The sequence below is a fragment of the Megalopta genalis genome, chromosome 8 (assembly GCF_051020955.1).
Source record: "Megalopta genalis isolate 19385.01 chromosome 8, iyMegGena1_principal, whole genome shotgun sequence".
Lineage (NCBI taxonomy): Eukaryota > Metazoa > Arthropoda > Insecta > Hymenoptera > Halictidae > Megalopta > Megalopta genalis.
The window spans coordinates 6,163,031-6,188,392 of NC_135020.1; the positions used below are offsets into that span (position 1 = coordinate 6,163,031).

At 37.5% G+C, this 25,362-nt stretch overlaps 1 protein-coding gene across 1 annotated transcript in view; it reads left to right on the plus strand.

The window, feature by feature from the left end:
- LOC117225106 (uncharacterized) overlaps positions 1-25,362 on the plus strand; it is a 327,978-nt gene that overhangs the window by 293,742 nt on the left and 8,874 nt on the right. The gene's annotated exons all lie outside the window — the stretch shown is intronic.

A 25,362-nucleotide genomic window follows, 5' to 3' on the forward strand; every position in this document is an offset into this window, starting at 1 on the left:
TTTTTAATGATAGAAGGTTTGGTCACTAGATAATGGCTGAAACAGTGATTACAAAAATTACAATTGTTTGGAATGATAAAAAAATTTGAAAATAATGTTCTATCAATTAGTTTATCTCAGCCTGTAACAAAAATTTAAAATAAACGTTTTGCAGATCTCGGTAACTTATATACAGATAAAAAGGTCAAAGAACGAGAGATTTTTAATTATTTTTTTTGTCATTTCCAGTAATAGCAAAATTTAAAAGAAACTAGTAGATTAGTCCCTTTATCATCTAAAACTAATTCAAGTCATTCATTGTTCTAAAAAAAAAAAAACTATTGCGTTTTAAGAGATGTACGAACATTTTTGTGAGTTACTGTATATCCTGAAAGTTTCATCGGCCCTGAAATCGGTTAACGTTGTTATGAGCTACAAACGATTAAAGATACGGAAATTCGCAGTTTTTCACAACTTTCAGCAGACAACTGCAAGAGGTCTTGAGATTTTATCATCTTTCAATGCTGGTCTCTGATCAAAAGCTTCCACTATTTTCCGTCAACTGAATACTGGTTAATTGATATAACGTGATACGATATAACCAGTGCCGTTAAGTCAAACACATCAAGAAAAAGAATAGTAAGCAATAAACTGCACAGAAACTCAATGCTTTGATGGCATCTAGAATGCGAGAAAGTCAAACAACTTAGGAAGGCAGCTTTTAAGAAATGGCAGTGCACAAAAAACCTCAAAGAACGTATAAATTATAAAAAAGATTTCGGCTTTAGCTTGGAAAACTTCTGAACAAAATAAAGAGCAAAATTCAAAGAATACAGTAATTTCTCCCTAATTCGCGCTCAGATCGCGCATAAAAATGGGCAATTTGGGAAGGGGAGATACGATTATTCGAGCCTTGCGTCTCGTTTTTATAGTTGTGACAGTCGATAACTATAAAAAAACGTGCCGCAAGGCTCGAATAATCGTATCTCGAATTAGGGAGAAATCACTGTATTTAGAAAATCTAAACTTTAGCCTTTGTATCTCATTCCTTGGTTTTGTTACTTCCTAGATGAAAAGAATATGTGGCTGACTGTCAATACATAGTTGCACATATTACGTACCACAAAAAGGTAATTCCTTTTTTCTTAATAGACGTTCACGCGTTATTCCGTAAGTATCCTGATCCAAGTAATTTGTTGAAAGAAGTCCTTCGGCCCAGAGTCTCATAAATTTTCCAAAACAAAAATGAAAAATCCTGCGAGCTCTGTAATCGTCATCAATTTTCCGCTGGTCCCCTCAAAAAGGGACATTCGATCCTGTAGATTCACGATTTCCCCTCAGAACCGAGCGCAAAGGGTCCAGTTGAAGTGGGGCGCCACTACCCTCCGGACATTCGATATTTAAAAATGTCCAAACGGTGAGCGAAACTCGACCCCGAATTCCTATAAATACGATATTCAGAAGTCCTTTTTCCGGCGCGATCGTAGCCGTTGCGTCCGATATAATTCCGTCGGCATAAATTCGAAAAATCGTTCCACGTTTTGTTTCGACACGGCGGTGGTCCGCGCGCACCTGCCTCTCGACGAGCCTGCTTGCGGCCAGTTGGTGTACGCTGCGGGTAATAGTTGCACGCTCGGGCTACCTAGTCGGGAATTAGCCGGTCGGTCGCACAGGCTAATAAATTTCGAGAGTTAGGGTCCACCCACTCGAATTCGGAAAGGAAGCCTCCGGTGCACGCTGCGCTCGCTTCCTGCACGCGACGTCGACGAGATTTAATTGACCGGCCACGGGTAGAGCCTCGGCCCCTATTACCTTCCGCCGACCGCCGCGTCGGTCGGTCGACCCGCCGACCCCCCGGTCCCCTATTAACCCCTCGTTGCATCTCACCCCCACCCCCTTAACCATTCTCATCCATTCTTTCCATCCACCGTGTGATATCGCTGCTTCGTATATACACATATATATACACACGTATACACGCCCCGCCGGAATTCCTGTCGCGACTAACTTGACATCTTATGACAACGCATAGCTACCTCACCGTGATACGGGGCTGGTGCGGTTTAGTTTTCGACGGGACCCGGAAGCAGCCACCTACGCGTCGCGTAATTAATAACACCGAGATAATCCATACTCTCGCCCCGAAAATTACCGGATTGCAGGAAGAATCTAAGTATCGGCGAATATCTGGGATACCCGGGGAGCACCCAGTCTCCGTGGCTGGGGCTAGACTAATTCCCGCACTGATTTACTCCCGCCAAGATCAATTTTTCCGTTCGTTTCAAATTCATGGATAACGGAATTAGGTTTGGACGTAAGACGAATAATATTTATTTGTTTATTTAACATGTAATTCGGGTGACGCTGATTTGACTACTTACAAAGGATTTTCGAAAATATTTCGACAAATATTCTACAGGAGGTAATGAAACTATTGAATTCTTATAAAAATGGTTTATTACAAAAATTATTCGCAGTGTATAACATTAAAACATTCTCTGCAAAGTTGAGGTTGATCAGGACAGCTTGAACAAAAAGTTGTTTGTTTTTTCAGATATGCTCGTGCCTCTGATCGGTCCATTTCGTATCTTTTATTTGAACTGTAGCTTCCTCAGTATCGTCAACATTTCTTTCTTCTTGCATGACCAATTCTCTCTCGTAAAATCTCGTCAATAGTATTGTGGCGGACCAGACACAAAAAGACACGTCCTTCAAAAACGGGGTGTACACATGCCTTTTTCGGGTTTTCCCGACGCAAGGCGTACACCCCGCAATAAAACAATAAAAACGTTGGGACACAGCTTCGGACCATAGGTCCCGGACCACTCCGGTCGGAAAATCTTCGGGAAAGGCCCTTCCCGAGGACTTTCCCTTACCAATTTCAAGGACTTTCCCTACCAATAAATACGAGGACCTCTCGACCGAGAGAAGTCAGTTAGCAAGTTTTCCTCCGACTCTCAACGTGTCCATATTTCTGTATCATCCGTCACTCGTTTACCTTTACCTTCTACACACTGTATCTCATCGCTTTTGTTACAAGTTATATTAAAGTTCTCGTTATTTAAAAACCAAAAAAAACTCTCGGATTACTTTATACAAACCGTCGCAGTAACCCCTGCGACAAAGTATCTTCATAACATTCATTATCACTAAGATTATATTTATCAGTATCCAAATCAGAATCTGACGATGTAATTTTATTTATGCTTCTCCTTCCGGGCAATCCGATCTCTTTTCATTATTGAAAAAAATAAGGGCAGAGATTTTAAGTTATACCATTCGGTACTCGGCAAAGATTCCAACTGTTTATGCAGGAAGAGAAACAGATATGAATTAACAGCGCACGCTTCCTATAGCGGCACAGGTAACCTGTAGGAGATTTTGTTGTAAATACGCGTGGCAGTCAACGTGTTAACACTAGATTTACGGAGCACAAGAAGCAGCTGTTTTATATTAGTTTAACGCTGACCAATAAGAGGCGAGCTCAACTGGCGCGAGACGGCCGAGCCAACGTCAATGTTTTTCATTAATAACTCGTAAACAAAGCTGCGAATTGCATTTTCACTAAGGAAAAAGATACTTCAAATAACCTCAGGAACCTCCCATTTCTGGATTGCGAGACGTTTTCGGGACACCCTATAGAAAATCAACGTATCTAGAAGAAGTATCTTAAAAAATATGTTGAAAAAATTTATCAGTGCAGTTATAAATGGTCCTCGGTATACTCAGTCGTATTTTCGTCAGAAAGGTCCAACTTTCGGATGTTTCTCTTCGACATCCTTTGACAATAATTTTGAAAGAAAAAAGTGCCATATTTCAATCATCCACTCTACAGACTTCCAAATGAATTCGGATAAGAAACAGTACCGAAAGATTCCCAATAATTTGATTATCTATTGCAGTTAAACAAAAGGAAAACGGTAGTATATATATATATATATATATATCTTAAATGATTATTGTCTCAGGAAAAATGCGATTATTACAATTGACGCACTGTTCAGACTTAAAAAAAAAAAACAGGTAATTTTCTTAACAAAGGATAGCGTAGCAAGCCGCAAGTAAGAATCGGGTTTTTTTTATCGGGTTTTTATTGATGAACCGCATCGCGTGATTAAATTGAATTCTAGCGCGTGAAAGTGGAATATGATGGATGGCGTCCGACGGACAGAGCGCCGCCCATCGTTTTAAAACATGAAGAATTCACTAACCTTTTATGAGGAAATTATTTCGTACTTGTCACATATTAATATTCGCGACATTCGGATTAAACCGTGTTATTACATATTCATTCGAATGTTTGAAGAATGTTCATTACAAAAGAAAGTCTATCTTGCATATGATTGAAATACCAGGAATTCTTCAATTTTAAGTCAGAATATTGCATACCATTGTATCATTTAAATGAATCAATTTTTCATGAATCTGCATGCGTAGTCGGATTCTTCACAGAGAAATTCGCAGTTGCGCTATCCTAGTATTTCTCCAGCTTTAATAATTTTTAAAATACTCGGTCAATACTCTAAACTTTGAGTCTCATCGCAATTGACGGATGCTACTTCACTACGTTTTTCTTTTTTTTTTCTGATACAATACATTAATCTGACAAAGTTTTATGAGCGCAGACAAATGATGTCAGAGCGTACGAATAATTTGTGAAAATGAGCAACAAAATGGACACGATGAAAAATCACGCGATTAAAAAGCTTTTACGATTTTAATTGTCTATCCTGGAAGATTCAGATGAAAAGTTTGATAACATATAATAAGTTTTGGTCACACATAAATGAAAATAATGAAAACGTAATATTTTCCCCAAAATATATGACACCACGTGTCGTTCCTTCAAATTTATTAATTAATCAATGCGTTCTAATGCCACCACAAGATTATACTCAATAAATACCAGTTTTATTATTCTTATATTGTACAACATTAACATCGAATGTTAATACTGTTTTTAAAACGTCTAATCTTGTTTACGATATCATTCGGTTTTATCTTTACAAATCTGTACAGATTCCGATCACAGTAAATTCTCACCAATTGTCCTTCAACTGGTAAACAAGAATGGACAATTTAGGAACAGGAGATACGGTTATTCGAACCTCGCGTCTCGTTTTTATAGTTGTTGACAATCGTCGACTATAAAAACGAGCCGCGAGGCTCGAATAATTGTATCTGCTCTTCCCAAATTGTCCATTTCTGTTTACAGGCTGAGGGACAATTGGAGAGAATTTACTGTATGTAGAAAGACAGAAGATCAATCTTTGGATGTCTTCACTTCGTGAGATCTTAACCCTTTAACTGCGACGCACTCTCGGAGATAACTATCGATACAGATGGCGTGATATTCGCATATCAATCGCTGTAACTAGTTGTCTAAAACGGTACCCGGTGATTTGATACCGCTCTTAGGGGTTAAAAAGAAATAAATAATTGCAAATAAATTAAAAGAAATATGCGGTTCTTAATATATTTCAAGCGTAGTTCTCTAAGTCATTTTTAATTTACTTGCACATTTCTTCAATAATAATTAGTATTTTAACACATTAAAGGCGGGGGATCTTGACGAAAGTATGCTAGGTAACGCAGCGACCGCCCCACCTCGTTTTTCGTCCTAGAGCGGGCGATATTTTGTGTAATCATAAAAAAATTTAGACTTAAAAAAGTTTATTTAAACTCTTGAAACTAAAAGAAATATTAAAAAAGAACTAAACACTAATTACAAAGAATGTTTTAAAGTACATATTTATGAGAAGTCGAGATAAATCGTAGTACTACGACTCCCGCCTTTAATGTGTTAATATAAAACGTTAATAAATGTCCAAAAATTATGGTATTCGCGGGAAGCGAGGAGTTCCTGAAATAATTTGAAGTAACTTTTTCTTCAGGGAAAATGCAATCCGCGGCTTCGTTTACGAGTTATTAACGAAAAACAGTGACCAATGAGAGGCCAGATCGTTTGGCGCGAGACGGCCGAGCCAATGAGCGGAACTGAGCTTCGTGCGCTCGTTGGCTCGGCCGCTATGCGCCAGCCGAGCTCGCCTCTCATTGGTCACTCTTTTTTTGTTAATAACTCGTGAACGATGCCTCGGAGAAAATTTTTGTAAAGGAAAAAGTTACTTCGAACGACCTCAGGAACCCCCCATTTCCCGGAAGAACCGTAATTGTCGTAATCGAAGCGTAACCACCACTAACCAAAAAAATCCCGATCACGCTTTTCAGATTACACAATACACAGTATACACGTTGCGTCTACTGTTTACCAATACACTATTTCAAGCTTTTGTCTCGTTACAGTAATTTCACTGATGGAGTTAATCCTGTTCTTCGGGGTATAATTGACGTTGGAATGGGATTCAGCGAGGTCTTTGATTTTCCCCAAAGACGTATAGCTCCGGCAATTGGCAATCCACACTTCAAATAAGCCATGTGAACTGCTTGCGCCCCGGTTCGGGCTACATTGTCCCACGAACATCGAGCCCCAAACATGTATTTAGACATTCCGCACGCTTGATACCGACAGGGATCATACCTCTGCCAAGCCTATCAGAACTAATCAGAAGCACTAAATCTGTTCCATTGATCAGATATACGTTGCGTATCCTCGATGTGTTACATGTTAACTTCAGCTACACTTAGATGACATTTCACGTACACAATTAGATCGCGGGCCTTCGTTCGAATTACAGGTTTAGCAACTTATTTTGTAAATATACAGGTATACTGTATATATATATACAGGTTTAGCAACAAACCTAGAATAGAGAAATTGGTTTCGATTACTAAAAATAAAATATATTATAATATATTTTATTTTTAGTAATCGAAACCAATTTCTCTATTCTAGGTTTGTTGCTAAAACTGTATATATATATATATATATATTGGTAAAAATAAAATATAACATCAGTCGGTAGAGTTAATAATATCACTGTTCTTTTGTATTTCATGTTAATTTGTAGGAGGATAGTTTCACTTGAGTAGCTGAAAAATGCAGCGTCGGTTAACTTGATCATTTTACGTAATAATTTCCTACGATTTCGTACGATTTTTCAGTATTTTAGACAGAAATTTAATTACTCTGCTTATTCGTAATTATTGCCATACTATATTTTATTTAACCCTGAAACGGTCGCGCGAGCTGTTCAACGCCCCAGCTATTTGTTTTATAATCGTCGTTTCTTTACTTTTTATCGAAATGTTAAGTGACGTCACCCAGCCGTCGATAGCTGTATTTTTAATTAAGAGTCACAGTAGCGTGATTTTGTTCTCGGTATTATTTTAACAGGTCCCTTGGAGTGTCGCGCACCCCACGCGTCACTTTATGTTACTTTAACTGACGCGGCCAATCCAGGGTTTAAAATTTAACTCCTAAAACAGCATTCGCGAGAAACAAACTGCATTGCATACACTGTTACACGTTCGAGTAGAAACTACATCAAAATTAGAATTAGTGACTTGTGCCTTAAAATGCATAGCGGAAACTTTGTTATTCTTTTTAAAATGCTGCAGATAATTATAATCGAGAAAGAATGACAAACTTGTCATATAGTTAATTGATTTCTAGTTTAAAAATGAGAAGGGTCGAGGATGACATAAACCGGCGGGAAAAGAAATTTTTCGAATACATACTTCGAAATTATGGTACAGCATCGTGCGTGTGCAGCTTTAATCCATTGACTGGTATACAATTGTGTTGTTTCGAGACAGACAATCAGCTATGCGGCGGTAAACCAGAGTTATTTGGGATAGGCAATCAACTATGCAGTGGTAAACCGAGATATCTCACGTGATACGAAGGGAAAGTACAAATGTGGGTCAATAGTACCAGAATACCACGTTATTGTGTCCCTCGTGTAATACTGAAAATCTGGAACTACTTGTGCCGCTAGCACGGAGAACATTTTAATGGAGGTATGATTCCGTGTGAAACAACGAACTTCAAAAAGTTCTTGCGATACACCGTGTGTTCCAAAATTGAACAATCCAGTTTTATTGCTACGCCTCATAATATGAAGTTTAATTGAAAGATGTTTTTGGAAACCCGATGGAGAAAATATGAAGCACTTTAATTCAGCGTCTGAAACGCTGTAAAAGTAAACATACTGGAAAAATAGAAAATTAGAAAAGTAGATAATATTAGAAAAATAGGGGGTAAGACAAACGTATTGAACGTATACGTGAACTATTTCGAGCTACTTGATCCACAATTATACAGCAATACTGACAATTACCAGTGCTAACTAAAATGAAAAAAGTACTGAAAGAAATATCGACTGTTTATATTATTTCTATGACTTTATATTATATTCACATTATAAATCATGTACAGATAAAGTTAGATCAAATTTTTCGTAAACACCGCTTAAACAATGCAACTCTCCCGTTCGGATTACACATTAATTAAAATTTGCACTCGAAGCCACTTTAACCCTAAACCTACAATATTTTTGTCCGATCTACAATGTTTCCATTTCACATGATCTGGTGCATTTTATGCGTACGAAATTGACTCTTGCGACTCATACAATAGTTACATTTTTAATAGTTTTTCAAATATGAACAGATTCGATAGTGTAAGAAATACTTTTTAACGTGATCTAGTAATTTTTAGCGTTGCCTCGGAATCGCCGCTCGAGTGCAAAATTCCAAACAATTCGGAATCTCGAGCCACGGTAAGGAGACGTTCTGTCGCGAATTCGCCGGAATCGAAATTAGATTACCGTAGAAAGAGATGAAGTCATCCTCGGAGAATTTTACCGAGGATCGAGCATGCTATCTGGAACGCCGGTTCCTTTTCGAATTTCGCCTGAGCCGCCGCGAAGAAACGTGCGTGCTCTTCGAAGTTTCGGCGACAAGCAACAGTGGAATTCTCTTCTGGTTCTGCATCTTCTCCCCCGATCGAATGAAGGGGTACGTAAGATTCGGTCTCGTTGAGAAACTTGTTCCGCGGAAAATGTCGACTGTAGGGTTCTCGGCGCCGTTACGAAAGTTCGGCTCCTCGTCTAGCCCGGTTCTCTCTTGACCCCTTTAAAACCCATCTCCCCATCCCCTTTCGTCTTGCTCTTCTGTCTTTCTCGCGTGTTCTGGTCCGGAGACCGGCTCTCCTCGTCCCACTGGCTTCGCGAATCTCTTCCGGATTCCCTGGACACTGATCCCACGTGTGTAACGACGAACTAAAAGGGGAAACGAAACGTTTGAATGTCTTCGAATCTGTTTCTACCGACCGGCGGAGTTTCACGATAAATCGTTAATGGTCCTTAGATCGACGGGAATGTGTACAAATGTGCGCAGCCTCGCCCGTAATTCTCCCTTTTTCGTATCGCGTTTCGGATTTTATCGTGCTACTCGAGGCATTGATTAAGCATTTTTTTGGAGAATTCGCAGCGAAGTAAGTCATTCGATGAAATAAAGAAATTTCGATTGTTAAGGATACTTTTAAATAATACGATATATTCAGTAGATACTAAAAGGCTTCAAGGTTTGTTGTCAGTTTTCAAAATGAAAGATACCGGAGATTTCTACAAGTATTTTCTCTCAGCAAAATAATTGTATAGATTCCTATAACGTAAATTATGATAGAATAGATGTATATAGCGAACTTCTACTGTCTTCATGTATTTGTTGTCTTGTCTTTTTACCTTTCTCGCTTGTAATTAAGTAAGTAAAAACCTAAGATATATAAAAATAAAATATTGTGCTGCTTGTACTGTATACATAATAGACTTACGTTGACAACATAATACATTATGCTCATCAATTAAGTTGCATTTTCATATTTCATTTAAGAGATACAAATCGTTGTTTATATGTCGTTGATTATCAACGACAATACAATTGTATTGCTCTTATTCCCCTTGTTGTTATTATTATTGTAGAATGCGTGAAAGTTAGAGTAATCGTTTACTAGCAATTGAAAAGTCTCAAATTATTATAGATTTAAAAAGACATATGTTCCGAAGGGTATTTTTAACCAGAGAAGCAGTTTAAGCACTGTAATTAGGAATCAAGAATCCCCACTCGTTACTAAAACATAGATTACTCGAAAAGGGGTCTCTGATTTATTTCGGGAGGTAATTAGACATACTATTAATTACACACGCTATTCTTCCAAATTTAGATCGTCAGATTATTCTCCACGTATGAATTATTTACATTAACGACTTCTAATTAATTATGCAGAATTTCTGACTGAAAAGCGAAACTCGTTGTGTAAGTGTATGAATAATTCATCTAAAGAATGGAAAATAATATGTTAACGGTGCACACATTTTTTAGTAGGCGGTATTGAAAGACGCTATTTTTAATGCAATTAATCAGTACTTCTGATTGATTAATTTATATTTACTTCTTATGGTAAGCAAATAATGCACAGGTTACACAAGTGGAACGGACACGTGAGCTGGCACATAGGTATCTTAGTTGTTAATTTGGCAAGCTAAAAAGGTTTGAAATAAATAAATGCAGTTGTGTAATACCACTCAAATCTATTTAATGATTTGCTTGATGAACAATAAATTCGTATTTCTTAATAAGCAAAATACAGATGTATACTAGAGACTTTATACGTATGTACACTAAAAAAATGTATTCGTGTTTTTCTTTGCAAATATCTTTTTATACATTGTTCAGTAAACTACTATGTCTAACATTTTTAAAAAATTAAATTCGTTCGGTGCAATTTTAAAAAACTTATACCGTCTTAAAGGTTGTCCACACATATTTGTCCACAACTGCATAACGAACTTCCACAAAATACACTTGCATTTTACACACCAAACATAAGATATGAATAATAATAATGATAAACATTTAATCTGTTTCATTGAATACTGCATACCAGAAACTGTATATTGTAGGTGAATAAAAAGATATGAATTGAGTCGATTTTTGACGTCAGCTCAGCGAAGAACCGCCGCAACAGATAAACTATATTTTTCGAGTCCGCCACCTTGATTATTCCGCGCGACAATATTTGAATGTGTTCGATAGACGATTCAAAAGCCATTCGATCGAATCCCTGTTTTTCCTTCATCTCGCCGAGTAATAAGATTAAGCCGCGCCGGAATACTAAAACGTAATAAAATTTCCCGGCTAGGGACGGAAAGTCTCGCAAGGGACACCATTAAACGGAACGCCAATAGATTTTCCTTTCCTACGTTCTTTGTTCGTTCAACCGAGGGAGAAGTCAATTTCGTAAAAACAATTCTGTCGACCACGGGCCAGGGAGTAATACGTACGAATCAACGGGACCGGGCAACAGCCTGCAAAAGACTTGGTGTGAACGAAATGAAATTACCACGAGCGCGGAACCGAACGAATTCCTGAAACGTCGCTGCCACGGGGTCTGATGGAAAAGGGGCCAAAACGAAGGAGCAGAGACGAGTTTCGAATTAGTTGAGAGCCACACTATTTTTCGATGTATCAATCCACCAGCTCGTCCCAGATAACTTTCCACAAAACCGCCTTGAAGATCCTTTCTTTCACGCTCGAATAATGACGCGACTGGTGAGAATTCTTGAGACGGTATATAGATGTTCAAGATATATACTATATAAAAGGTATATATATATTTCACGAAAGAGGTTTCTCGAGTGTCCAATTAGTTTTGAAAAACTAACGATTAGAAGTTGACACTCCTGATATGAAGCACGGAAAATTTAATATTTGTTAAAATAATGGAATCAAAGATTCCGTCATAAATAGTTACGAAAATTACTTTAAGCGATTTTTTTCCGTAAACTTTGTTTACTTCGGGTGTTTTTCTACATTCGTGTGAGTAACATACAGGGTGGGTGAATAAATCGTAATACAATCGGCCAGGTTCTATATGCAAAAATGAGCCGAAAAACTTTTTTTTCACTTCAGGTTCCGTTCTCGAGAAAAAATAGGTTGAAATAATAATGTTATTGAATATTACAAACCATACAAACCTAATAATTGGGTTAAAAAAGAAAAGCTCGGTTCTATGTTCTAATGGTGGATGTTGAACATGTTTTTATCTCTTCTTCACGAAGATTGAATTTCGTTTGGACGTGGTACATTTACGAAGGTGTATGAATGTACATATGTACGGACGAAAATGTATTTATTTTCTTGCTTATTATACATGTTTGTAATACATTGTTATGTATTTTCTATTGTATACATATTTGTAATACTAAATACTCTAATATTACATTTTTGTAATACATTGTTACGTATTTTCTATATTATACATATATTATACTATATTTTTCCATATTATACAGTTGCTTCGTATACATACTATACATATTATGCATGTTAATGCATTTCTAATTTTTCAAATTCAATTGAAATTCAATGAAATGCGAATCGAATCAAATAAATCGTAGATGTGCTCACAATCGGCCGGAATTGAGATATCGTTCGAGATTAGGTTCCAATTCTACACGATCGCGTTAACAGAAGAAAAATCGTCACAGCAGGTAACATAATGCACAGCTGAAAAATCGTTACGAGAAAAGGCAGCTGTTTGAAGTGGACGGAATATAGTAGCAGAGATCGCCGCAGATTATCTTGCGGCGAAATAACCAAGCGTGTTCCGTTCGAAGAAAGTTACGAAAACATGGTTCGCAGAGGATGGGAACGGCATGTCACGTCTATGGGTTTTCAGTAAGAGCTTTCCAGTGGAACTCAAGTGACCGTGCGCTCCGAGGAGTCCATGTAGCTTAAGCTGCGGGGAAATCTGGAGAGTTCTTGATATAAAAACTCTCCAGACAACTTCATGAGTCGGCATTCTAAAGCTCGCGACACGAGTCCTTCAAAGTTTTACAGAAACGATTTACATAGAATACAAGGCAAAGGGCCGCGGTCATTGTCGCGTGTACTCGCCCATGTATTCGCATGTGTTTACGTAAATGGGCGCGCGTACGCTCTTCGGAAGTCTCGAGATTCAGCGGGACAAGAAAGTCTAACGACAAAGGCTAAATCCTTGGCGGTGAATGCGTAACTTGGTGAATTACATGGGATTAAATCGGAGATTTTCGGAACGGGGCGAACTTAGGTTTTTCCGCGCGGGCTAGGGTACACAACGCCATCTCGAACACCTATTATCCTGCTTCGTATTCAATTTGCACTTTTCCATTTCGGCGGGTTCCATGCGCGCCCGCTGGAAGTAACAGCGCCGGGTGCTGACGGAATTTTAATGGAAACTTTCCGGACGAATAGTAACTTTTCGAAAATGGGTGATTCGAGAACTGAACCGCCGTCGGAACAAGGATCGGCTTACTATTGTTTAAAATTCTCGAAACGTCCGAAATTTCACGATGCAGCGCGAAGTGACAACTAGAGCTTGTACCTTCCCTCGGGTATATGAAGTACGCGAGTCCCCGTGAGACACCCGAATAGAGCAAATTACTCGGATATCCCATGAGACAGTCGAGAGTAGCCGAGTATCTCGTAAATAGTCTGCGTATTTTATGTATTTATGACAAAATTGAGTAGGTTTTATTTTCCATCTATTAGAAAGATTAAAGAAGTAATTGTTGTTTCGCTTCTACATCTTTCGATTAGTGCAAACAATTTTTATTTTGCGTAAAAATCCGAAGTCTACCCATAAATAAGGTCTTATAAATGGCTACGAAAGCTGTTACGGTTATTCATTTCTTTTAGCGAACCTATACGTGGATCTATACAGGATGTCCCAAAAATGTCTCGCAATCCGAAAGTGGCGGGTTACTCAGATCATTCGAAGCAACTTTTCCTTTACAACAATTTTCTCCGAGGCACCATTAACGAGTTATTAACGAAAAACAGTGACCAATGAGAGGCGAGCTCAGCTGGCGCGAGGCGACCGAGCCAATGAGCGGCCGTACTCGATTCTTATTGGTCACTGTCTCTCGTTAATAACTTGCTAACAGTGCCTCGGAGAAAATTTTTGTAAAGGAAGAAGTTGCTTCAAATGATCTGAGGAACCCGCCATTTTCGGATTGCGAGACATTTTTGGGACACCCTGTATATACAAAATACAAAGCCTCCAAAGTGTTGCTATAGTAGAAATTGTAATAATTTACGATTTGTTACGTAAAAATGAAGTGTACTCATAGAAAAATTAATTACAAACAATAATGTACAGACAATTTCTCTTATCTTTCTAATGGATTGGATTCTTTTTACTTGTTATCTAATCTAATTTGATTATGATAACATAAAATATTGTTATATTAATAATAAAATAATAAATATAATAAAAATAAACATAATATAATAAAAATATTAATAATAATAATAATAACAATAAAAATTTAAGCCCATTTAGATATTTCATCATTGATCGTGTGGTTCTGCAAAAAATTGGAGGACATCATTCGAATATTGTTTTAATTTTTGGTTGTAAACATCTCAGTCTTGTCACCCGGATAGCCGAATGTCTCGTAAGTAGATTGCGGATCTTAATGTAAAATAAAAATCATTGCAACAAACATGTACTTAACGGAAATTCCTCTTTTTAACGAATATGATAAGTTGTAAATAACGCGACAACATCCTTAACTTCTCCTAATCTCACACAGTCACAGTTCGGTACTTGATTTATTTATTTTTGTCACAAATGCATAAAATCAGTTGTCTACTCGTAAGTCACAGCTCTAGTTACAACGCTCATCTCCGAAACGATGTTCGAGCAGCTCGCTGTGCCGATCGTTCCGCGATGCGATAGAAAATAAGGCAATTGTTTGCATATCGATGAATTTTCATTTTCCGGTTATTTAGTCTAGTGATCTTTCATACATTTTCGGTGAATATTCATGAGATGCACGTTTTCGCGGAACATAAATAATGAAACAGGGCTGGTACACGAGCGCGTTTCAATGGTGAAGTATAATCGAAATGTATCTCTTGTTTTGTATGCGACGCATAGCTTGCGTGTCCAATTTTTGTATGATTTTCATGCATTTCGAAACATGTTTCCGTTCAAGAGCGCAGCATGCACAGCATGTACTATATAATTGTTAATTTGCCGGATATTCGTTCAGCGATGTGCGATCTTCACCGATTTCCATTGTAAGTAAATTTGCTAACAGAAATTAGGTATGTCGGCGTTCGAGTCCCAAATGATCCTTGCGAAAATAACAGCGTCGTCAGCGTTTAGCTAGTTCAATAATAAGTATTGATTGTAGCGCGATCAAAATTAACCGGTCGCTTTACTAAACCTGTCAAGCTCGCTCCGTATCTCCAACCATAACATTGACTCTATTTGCTATCGTCATCGTAATATTGTCCGTAGGCAGTAACCAGAAGATAGTTCAATATACATATTATCTCTCTACCAAACGGAGGAACAAACATTAATTATAGACTGTACGTGTTTTTCAACTGAACCAGAGCTTGCGGTGCCGTTTTATAGAAATATTATCGCGAAGAATCGAAATTCGGAAAATTGCTTTTCATGATAGATCTAACTCATACTAGAAATTTTTTCATCATTATACAGGGTGTTTCTGATAGATATGTACAAGCCGCAAGCGAGTGATTCCTCGTGAAAAAATATGAAAAAATGTAAAATACCTTCTTTCCGTTTGGGGCTTAGCTTCCGAGAAAATCGAGACCTAAAATTCTCTTCGTACTCTTGCGACTTTGGTGTTAGTTGAATTTGATGTTGCAGTATGTTCGGAATAATTAAAATAATTGTTCGTACCGCGAATGTCATTCCTAATGTTTAAATATTTACATTTTGAAAAGTAATCTCTATCATAAATGTTAAATGAAATTTCCTAAGTTCTATATTGGCTGAAAATGTCCACGTACGGATATAACTTCATTCATATATGTCGATCAATAAAACCAATATTTCGGACACGTAGTAATTCCCATCCGACAGACATAAATAATTTTCGTCTTCCTCTTCCTAAATTCACGTCTATTTCACTTCATAGCAGTCCCAAATTAATTAAAAATAAATTCTGTATCATTACCGCTTGTGTACTATTGTTTATTCAATTTGAATATATCCTTCGTAATCGTTTGTGCACATTTAAATTTTGTTTCAATTAATGAAACAGAATAGGAAGCTCGCAATTTATCACGGTGATTGCTACTCGAAATCATTTACACTTTATAAATTTCGAATAACCGAATAAAACACGAGTAAAATTTCTAGAACGAAATTCATTTACGATGAAACCTAATTGGTTACTATGCCCAATTAAAGCAAAGCAACAACACAAGTTACCAAAGAAATTGCAATTTTTTAAACGTTACTCGTCAGAAAACTATTGCATTCGTTTTCTGTAATTCATAGACTAGTTAAGTTAATCCCAGATGCTCATCACTTTTAATAAAAATAATAGTAAATAATAATATTAATAATAAATAAACAAAAGAATATTGGAATATTGTTTCCTATACATTCAACTATATCAGAAAGCAAAAAGTTTATATTTTAGACAAGATTTATTAAATCATCTTTTTGCCAGCTTTGGAGGTGTGTCAGTGTCAATGAAATAATTACTGATAATTTCAAGGTAACACCATTTAACTCCTTGAGGCATGGCGGGATTAAAAGTATCCCATCTCTTTGAAGCACGATAATGCATGGTGGGACATTTTCAGACGAAATATTGCAATACATAGCTGCACGCGCATTCATGAACCCATGTGGCACGGTGGGTCTATTTGAGACCCACCCTATAACAACAAATTTACTTGAATTATTATTATATTTTTATATTTTTATACTTCGTGATTCCCTTAATAAAAATACACCAATATCTCTCACTCCCTGTTAATAACAATATACCAATTTTGCTCAATTGAAAACGCAATAAAATTTCTGTGCAACATGCAACTGTTTTATTTTCTAAAAATCTCTGGCCCAAATAGTTAAGCAACTTTTGTTCACAACAAAACTAGGTAAGCAAGGCTGATCTTGCAGAGCCAAGCGTAAATGGTTCTTTTAATTGAACTCAATAGCAGCAGCAATTTCCCACGAATTACATCGTCGGACCGTTCTCCGACGATAAAACTCGACGGACAGTCGATCCATCACGAAAACATCTGGCTAATAGAGGATCACCTCGATTGCTCCGACGATGCGTCCGAACGAGGGAATTCCTACACACATTTTTCTGGATCTTGTCCGCGGCGAGGATTCCTTCGCGTCCGAGCGGCTCGGCGAAGGTGATTCTTTGGATGTGGGTGTTGCGATCGGTCAATATAATCTACGTGGACACAGTTCCGATAATCACGGCGCTAAGCGTTCCCGATCAATCACCGGATTCCCTGGTCCAGGTGTATGCGAGTGTAGCAACGTCGCGTCGCTCCGCGTCGGAGGAACGTGGCGACGTGGTTGCCGAGAACCATCCAGCAGGATATTTCCCTATCTGACTGCACGTGGCTGTTCCGAATAGCTGTGTTCCACTGGTTGTACCCGTGCAGCCGATAAGCGACCTGGCGGTTACTCTCGATCCCATCGTCGAGAACGATGTCGGTCGACTGGTCGAGACCCCGGTCCAGGAGTTTCCTTCGCGGAGTAGTTTACCACCGGCACGGAGCCGACCGAATAATCAGGTATGCAAAGGTCTGATAACGGGTGCCATTCGTCGAGTGATTCGAGATGCTGGATGCATCTATGCAGTCTTGACGCAAACACCCGCCCCATGACCCGGCCATTCCGAACCGTTACGGTGCACTCTGCCCTCCATCGAAACCTGCGGGCGATCTGCAAAAGCTGTCTCGTCGTCGCGACTTTGTTTAACACGTTGACTGCCACGCGTATTTACAACAAAATCTCCTACAGGCCACCCGTGCCGCTATAGGAAGCGTGCGCTGTTAATTCATATCTGTTTCTGTTCCTGCATGAACAGTTGGAATCTTTGCCGAGTACCGAATGGTATAACTTAAAATCTCTGCCCTTATTTTTTTTCAATAATGAAAAGAGATCGGATTGCCCGGAAGGAGAAGCATAAATAAAATTACATCGTCAGATTCTGATTTGGATACTGATAAATATAATCTCAGTGATAATGAATGTTATGAAGATACTATTGACGAGATTTTACGAGAATTGGTCATGGAAGAAGAAAGAAATGTTGATGATACTGAGGAAGCTACAGTTCAAATAAAAGATACGAAATGGACCGATCAGAGGCACGAGCATATCTGAAAAAACAAACAACTTTTTGTCCAAGCTGTCCTGATCAACCTCAACTTTGCAGAGAATGTTTTAATGTTATACACTGCGAATAATTTTTTTAATAAACCATTTTTATAAGAATTCGATAGTTTCATTACCTCCTGTAGAATATATTTGTCGAAATATTTTCGGAAATCCTTTGTAAGTAGTCAAATCAGCGTCACCCGAATTACGGGTGACGTGGCCCGATGAGAACTTTTGCTGTCACCCGAATACGGGTGACGCGGCAGTCAACGTGTTAATATGGTAATTTTACGTGAACGTGGAGAAGATATGGCAGTGAATAGCAGCGCATAGTATACTTATGATTAATTTATCTTAATGCATTAACATCTCGAAGCTACAACAAGCTCTGTCGTAGATGTCGCGAAGACGATTTCGGTAGCACCGAAATTGATATTTGATGCTTTTCACTTCAAGTTGATATTTGATGCTTTTCCTTACAAGTTAATATTTCGCATGAATGTGTCTCTGTTACAGGGACTAGCTTGTTAGGCAATATGTAAATAAATTCCGCAGACATTGTAATTGGTTGAATGACAATTGGAACGGTGTTTTTCATAGCCTTTTGGTCTGGTGTGCGGATCACTGTGTGATCCCAGGATAACAGAAGAACGTGGCTATTTTGTAATCGCAATTTATGCTTTATACGTTCAGTTAATAATAATTATGAAAGTATAGGACACTTAAGAAATTTTTCCAGGGAACTATTGACAATATGGGAATATATTTTTGACGATATATACATACATTCTTGAACTGTAGGAAAACACTTTTTAAAGTTGAATTCATTTATTTATATAACAGCGTACGATCGTGTCAATCTTTCTTTCTACGAGGTTTAGCATGAAATGAACAATTTTCAAAAATTAGACAATTTACGTTGTGCGAGAAACGACTTTCAAAAGGGTAATATCAAAATTGGACCGCTTCGAAACATTCTTAAAAATTGATTTCACGCTGTTAAAAAATGTCAGAAACAGAAAATGCTATTAAATTGTTGGTACAGTACTTGGAAAAAACAATAACGAATCGAATGAGTTTTGTTCGCAGTTGATTGGGCAATTGGTTGCAAAACTCAATCAGAAAAATTTGAGTACCTTGTGGCTTTTTACGTAAGTCACTGCTTAGGCCAAGATTTAAGAATGTTTGACAGAAATTTCGTAAATTTTCAAAGGAATTTCGATTGACACTTCTTAAGCGAAAATAAATACCCGGAAATGAAAAAGGATCCACGCAAATTATGATAATCAGACTTCTTAATTTGTCAAAGCAGTTATTTTTCAATAGGTGTTGCAAACAATTGAACATATACTAGCTGATCTTAATTTGGAGCCGGTATTTAAAAGGATTTTCATGTATGTGGGATGAGCGCTAAAGTTTCAGATTAGGGGACTACACTTTAGTCACTAGAACCAGGAGAAATTCGATTAGGATTTAAGGAGATTAGGCTATCGGCGGAAAACTAGTAGAGTAATGCTGTACGAGTAGTTAGACGCCACTTAGAATTTGGAAAATTATAGACGGGCGATGATTTAAATGCCTTGTTCTCAAGAGATATTTACGGAAGGATTAGATATGTGAACAGGCAAGTGACACGATAATGCGAAATTGTAGTCGTCGCGAGACGATGACGCTGTTATGAGGTTTATTAAACGTGATAATTTCACGAGCTTTTGATTTTTCGGTATGAAATCGCGAATTCGTTTTATTTGTTATGCAAATATGTCCTAAGAGTTAGATTGAAAAGGCTATTAAAAAAAGAAACAAAAAAGTGAGCAGATTTTTGTTAATTAAAAATTTGTAATTTCTTAAATTTAGTTTCTGCTAAATTTTATAAAACATTTGGAACGCGAATTCCACGTTGCTTGAGCCACTCTAACTAATAGAAAGAAAATAAAGTATAAAGTAATTGTAGTTTAGTTTTTCATATATGAACAAATAATGTACATTAAACAGTAATTACTTTGGGTAAACCTCCTCGTTTCCAGTCTACGCAGAAACAATATTTGTTACTCCGCAGTATAATTGAAGAAAATACGGAATCAAAATTCAGATCTAAAAAAATGCATCGAAAAATCACTTCACGTATATTGAAATAAAATGTAATTATTGCGCTTAATAACAAAAATTCTATATGAACGTATACGTCGAACGTGATTTTCGCCGTAATGAATGAAACGCAATTTCCATGTTGCACGTGACGAGAGAGTAACTAATTACGCAGTAACCATTTTAAAAATTAATTCGCAATTTATCGATGGTACAAACGTAGATTGAAGAACATTTGTATGATAAATAATTATGATCTTATCGTGGAAATATTCGTAATGGAAAATATGCGGACGTATTATCAAAGCAGTAAAGGAGCTACTAATATCAATTATATTTTAAATTTTCCATCATCGTCATCACCATAATAAGCAATCTTTTGTAATACAAAAGATTTGCATATTTTGTAATACAAACGATTTTTCTTTATTAGTTAGTGGTCATGAATACTATATTTATATTTGATCATGAATGTTACAACTACGTATTTCAAGCCTATAAAAAGCGTTGTACAACATATTTTTAACAAATTTACCTACCAATTGCCGATCGAATATGATTACTATACTTACGAATTTTAGGCCTGTAGAAGGCATTGTACAAACTATAAAAAAGGTTCGTCGTGACTATTATAGACGTATTCTACACCTACAGATCGATGGAGATCTGTTAAAAAAACTTTTCGCAAAAGTGACTTTGACAAATTTTTCAAGACCAAACTTTTTTACGATACCATCGTATTCCACACATCGAGAAGAGCAAACTTGCAAAAGGAACGATACATTCCAAAGCAACCGTTTCGTTATAATTTAATGTTGAACATTTGCCGACTGAATTCCATTTATAGTAACTTATCCAGGGTGTGTCACATAACTGTCGCTAAAATTTTTCAAGCACTTCCGAACAAAAAAATGTTTCGAATGAAAGTTATTTAGTATTCAATCGGCCACATATTAAAGAAAAGCAAATTTCAAAAATTATTGTTTTTCTACTAAAAGTCAAGGTCACCTTGACTGTTTTAAATGGCATCCTGTATTTATGACAGTGTAGGGTTATTGTTGATGAAAAAATGAATGCAACGACCTACTATACTACGACGTTCAGACATAATGTTTGAGCATTATACAGGGTGTTCCACAATTATTTTAACAGCCGAAAATGAGGGGTAGCTGAGGTCATTTGAAGTAACTTTTTCCGTTGCGAAAATGCAATCTGCGGCTTTGTTTACGAGTTATTAACGGAAAACACTGACCACCAATGAGAGGTGACGGCGCGAAGTTCGAGAGCCCGCAGCACGAGGCTTTGACAGATGGTCGGGACGGACTCGAGCCGCGTTCGAAGTATTGAAGAAATTACGAAGCGAGAACTTTCCGGATTTTTTTTACTACGTAACAGTGATATTTTTAAGAAAAACGCTGTCCACGTTTATTTTAGAACGTCTGAAGAATATTTACTAATTTTTCGGACCCGAAATAGTAAGTAATTTAATCGTGGCAACATATGATAATAATACGTTGACCTTGACATGACCTTGACATCACCTTGAAATAACCTTGACATATCAAGGTTATAACCTTGACGTAACCTTGACATCACCTTGAAATAACCTTGACATATCAAGGTTATAACCTTGACGTAACCTTGACATCACCTTGAAATAACCTTGACATATCAAGGTTATAACCTTGAAATAATGTAGTTATTTACGTACTTTGTTAATCTTCACTGTACACCTTGCTTAAAAATTTCGTACGTTGACCTTGACATAACCTTGAAAAAACCTTGGCATATCAAGGTTATAACCTTGTCGTAACCTTGACATAACCTTGAAATAACCTTGGCATATCAAGGTTATGTCAACGTTATTTCAAGGTTATGTCAAGGTTACGTCAAGGTTATAACCTTGATATGTCAAGATTATGTCAAGGTTATGTCAAGGTCAACGTATTATTATCATATGTTACACACAAGGTGTCATGCACACTAGAAAATTAAAACGACCGTCACGGTTAAATTACTTACTATTTCGGGTCCGAAAAATTAGTAAATATTCTTCAGACGTTCTAAAGTAAAGGTGGATAGCGTTTTTCTTAAAAATATCACTATTACGTAGTAAAAAAAAATCCGGAAAGTTCTCGCTTCGTAATTTCTTCAATACTTCGAATGCGGCTCGAGTCCGTCCCGACCATCTGTCAAAGTATCGTGCTGCGGGCTCTCGAACTTCGCGCCCTCACCTCTCATTGGTCAGTGTTTTCCGTTAATAACTCGTAAACAAAGCCGCAGATTGCATTTTCGCAACGGAGAAAGTTACTTCAAATGACCTCAGCTACCCCTCATATTCGACTGTTAAAATAATTGTGGAACACCCGGTATATGACATAACCTTTCTTTTTACACCCTGTACATATGTTCATATTGTTAACTGATTCACCTACGAAGTGACGATTAAATGTGAATATTATATAGCCATATATTCTAATCCTTTAAAAGTTATAGCAACGTTGATGTAACATATTCATCACTTGCATATTTTACGTTTCTCTCAGCGCTTAGTAAAATCGAAACTGCTCTATAATGCGGTGTAATTTTAAAGCACATCCGTCATTTGCATCTACCAAATTTCTACCAATCCCAGGTTAAATAGATAATAGTGGCGTAAGCCACATTTCCCTCACTGTGAGAACCAAGAAGATGTCATTGTTTGGTAACATATGTACTGTTTACTGGCCAAATTTGTTGCAAAGATAATATAGAACTAAGTTAATTCATAATAACTTCACAATCTAATTCACTTGATTTTCTAACATTTTGGCATACATAGATTATAACATAAGTCAAAATTTTTGAAAAAGTGGTCTACACCACTATGATTCTAACCCACTCATTTATAGATATTTCACCAACGGTACCGAGTTTGAATTTCTTTTTCTTCCAGGGTGACCCAAGCGAGAAATGAGAAGTTCCTGAGATCATTGCAAGAAACCTTTTCCTTAGCGAAAATGCAATCCACGGTTTCGTTTACGAGTTATTGACGAAAAACAGTGGCCAATGAGAGGCGAGATCAGTTGGCGCGATGCGACTGAGCCAAGGAGCGGTCGAAGCCCAGTTCCGCTGATTGGTTCGACTGCCTAGTACTAGGCGAGCTCGCCTCTCAATAATCAGGGTTTTTCGTTAATAACTCGTAAACGACGCTGCGGATTGCATTTTCGCTACGGAAAAAGTTAGTTCAAATGACCTCAAGAACCTCTCACTTTCCGCTTGTACAATAATTTTGAGACACCCTGTAGAACAATGGGATACCGAGTGTTCCCCAATGACAATATCAATAATCAGGGTTTTTCGTTAATAACTCGTAAACGACGCTGCAGATTGCATTTTCGCTACGGAAAAAGTTAGTTTAAATGACCTCAAGAACCTCTCACTTTCCGCTTGTACAATAATTTTGAGACACCCTGTAGAGCAATGGGATACCGAGTGTTCCCCAATGACAATATCAATAATCAGGGTTTTTCGTTAATAACTCGTAAACGACGCTGCAGATTGCATTTTCGCTACGGAAAAAGTTAGTTTAAATGACCTCAAGAACCTCTCACTTTCCGCTTGTACAATAATTTTGAGACACCCTGTAGAGCAATGGGATACCGAGTGTTCCCCAATGACAATATCAATAATCAGGGTTTTTCGTTAATAACTCGTAAACGACGCTGCGGATTGCATTTTCGCTACGGAAAAAGTTAGTTCAAATGACCTCAAGAACCTCTCACTTTCCGCTTGTACAATAATTTTGAGACACCCTGTAGAGCAATGGGATACCGAGTGTTCCCCAATGACAATATCAATAATCAGGGTTTTTCGTTAATAACTCGTAAACGACGCTGCGGATTGCATTTTCGCTACGGAAAAAGTTAGTTCAAATGACCTCAAGAACCTCTCACTTTCCGCTTGTACATTAATTTTGAGACACCCTGTAGAGCAATGGGATACCGAGTGTTCCCCAATGACAATATCTAAAATCTGTGGAAAAAAACTGTCGAGAAACACACGAGATACCGACATTGACGTATCGGGTAGAAGCTGATTCAAAGGCATAGAAGATGTTTAGCTCAGTGAATCCCCCGTTACATCTCCCGAATCCGCGGTTAGAGATTCGGAAACAGCCCGATGAGCTCGGTTTTAACAGTCTAGTTACGAGAAAGGATCAGTCGTGGCAACTTTGACGCGTCATCAGGCCGATCTAGACGCCGATACCGCCCGATGATACCGTAAGCCTGAATTCGCTGCATCAATTGCAGCGTCTGTCGACGTCGGCTGCATACAGGATATACGTGGTTTTCATGTGCGTTCTGTGGTCGTGATCGATACCACGCCGGTCCCTCAATTCGGATTAAAATTCAGCAATTATTACCGATAGGTTCGCGTATCGATCCCCTCGCTCCATAATCTCATCAGATCCAAAATCTACCCGATAGGCCACGTTGTTGTCGTATTACCGTGTAGCCGACGTTCCGGATTCAAAGTTGCACGAAGCGGATCCTTTTAACACGAATAAACCGCAGGTCGAACGTTCCACGAATGCGTCGGGAACCGTAGAGGACGCCTAACGATGCTTGCGGTGCATCATTATTATGCAATTTTATTCGAACTCATTTTATGTACTTGGGAGAATTTAGTTATCGATACGTACCTTTTAATCGACCTAGTGGTATCTAGTGGTGAAATACATAATATGAATATGAGAATAATGAATGCTAGTTAAGCAATTTCATGAAACGCGGCTGATGAGACTTTTATAGTTATTAAAGTTATTTATTGAATTAATATAGTTATATAATGTATATTACTGCAATATATTACTGTCGGTTTAATCATGTTTTCGTTGATAATAATTCATGATTATTGAGTTGTTTGTTTGCTGTACGTAATGTATTGTTTGTACACTCTATTCGGTTATTTACAATTGAAAATTGAATTAGAATATTATGAGATTTGTCGTTTAATCCAGACTTAAAAACTTTTATAGTTCACTATTGTTAATCAGTGTGTTTTATAATTCTGAGACTCATTCTTTCGTTGACATAACCCATTAAAAAATTGCTTTTGCTATATAAAATACGATTTAAGTACATGCATGTTCGCAATTTCAACACATTTTAAAAACAGTAACGAACTAA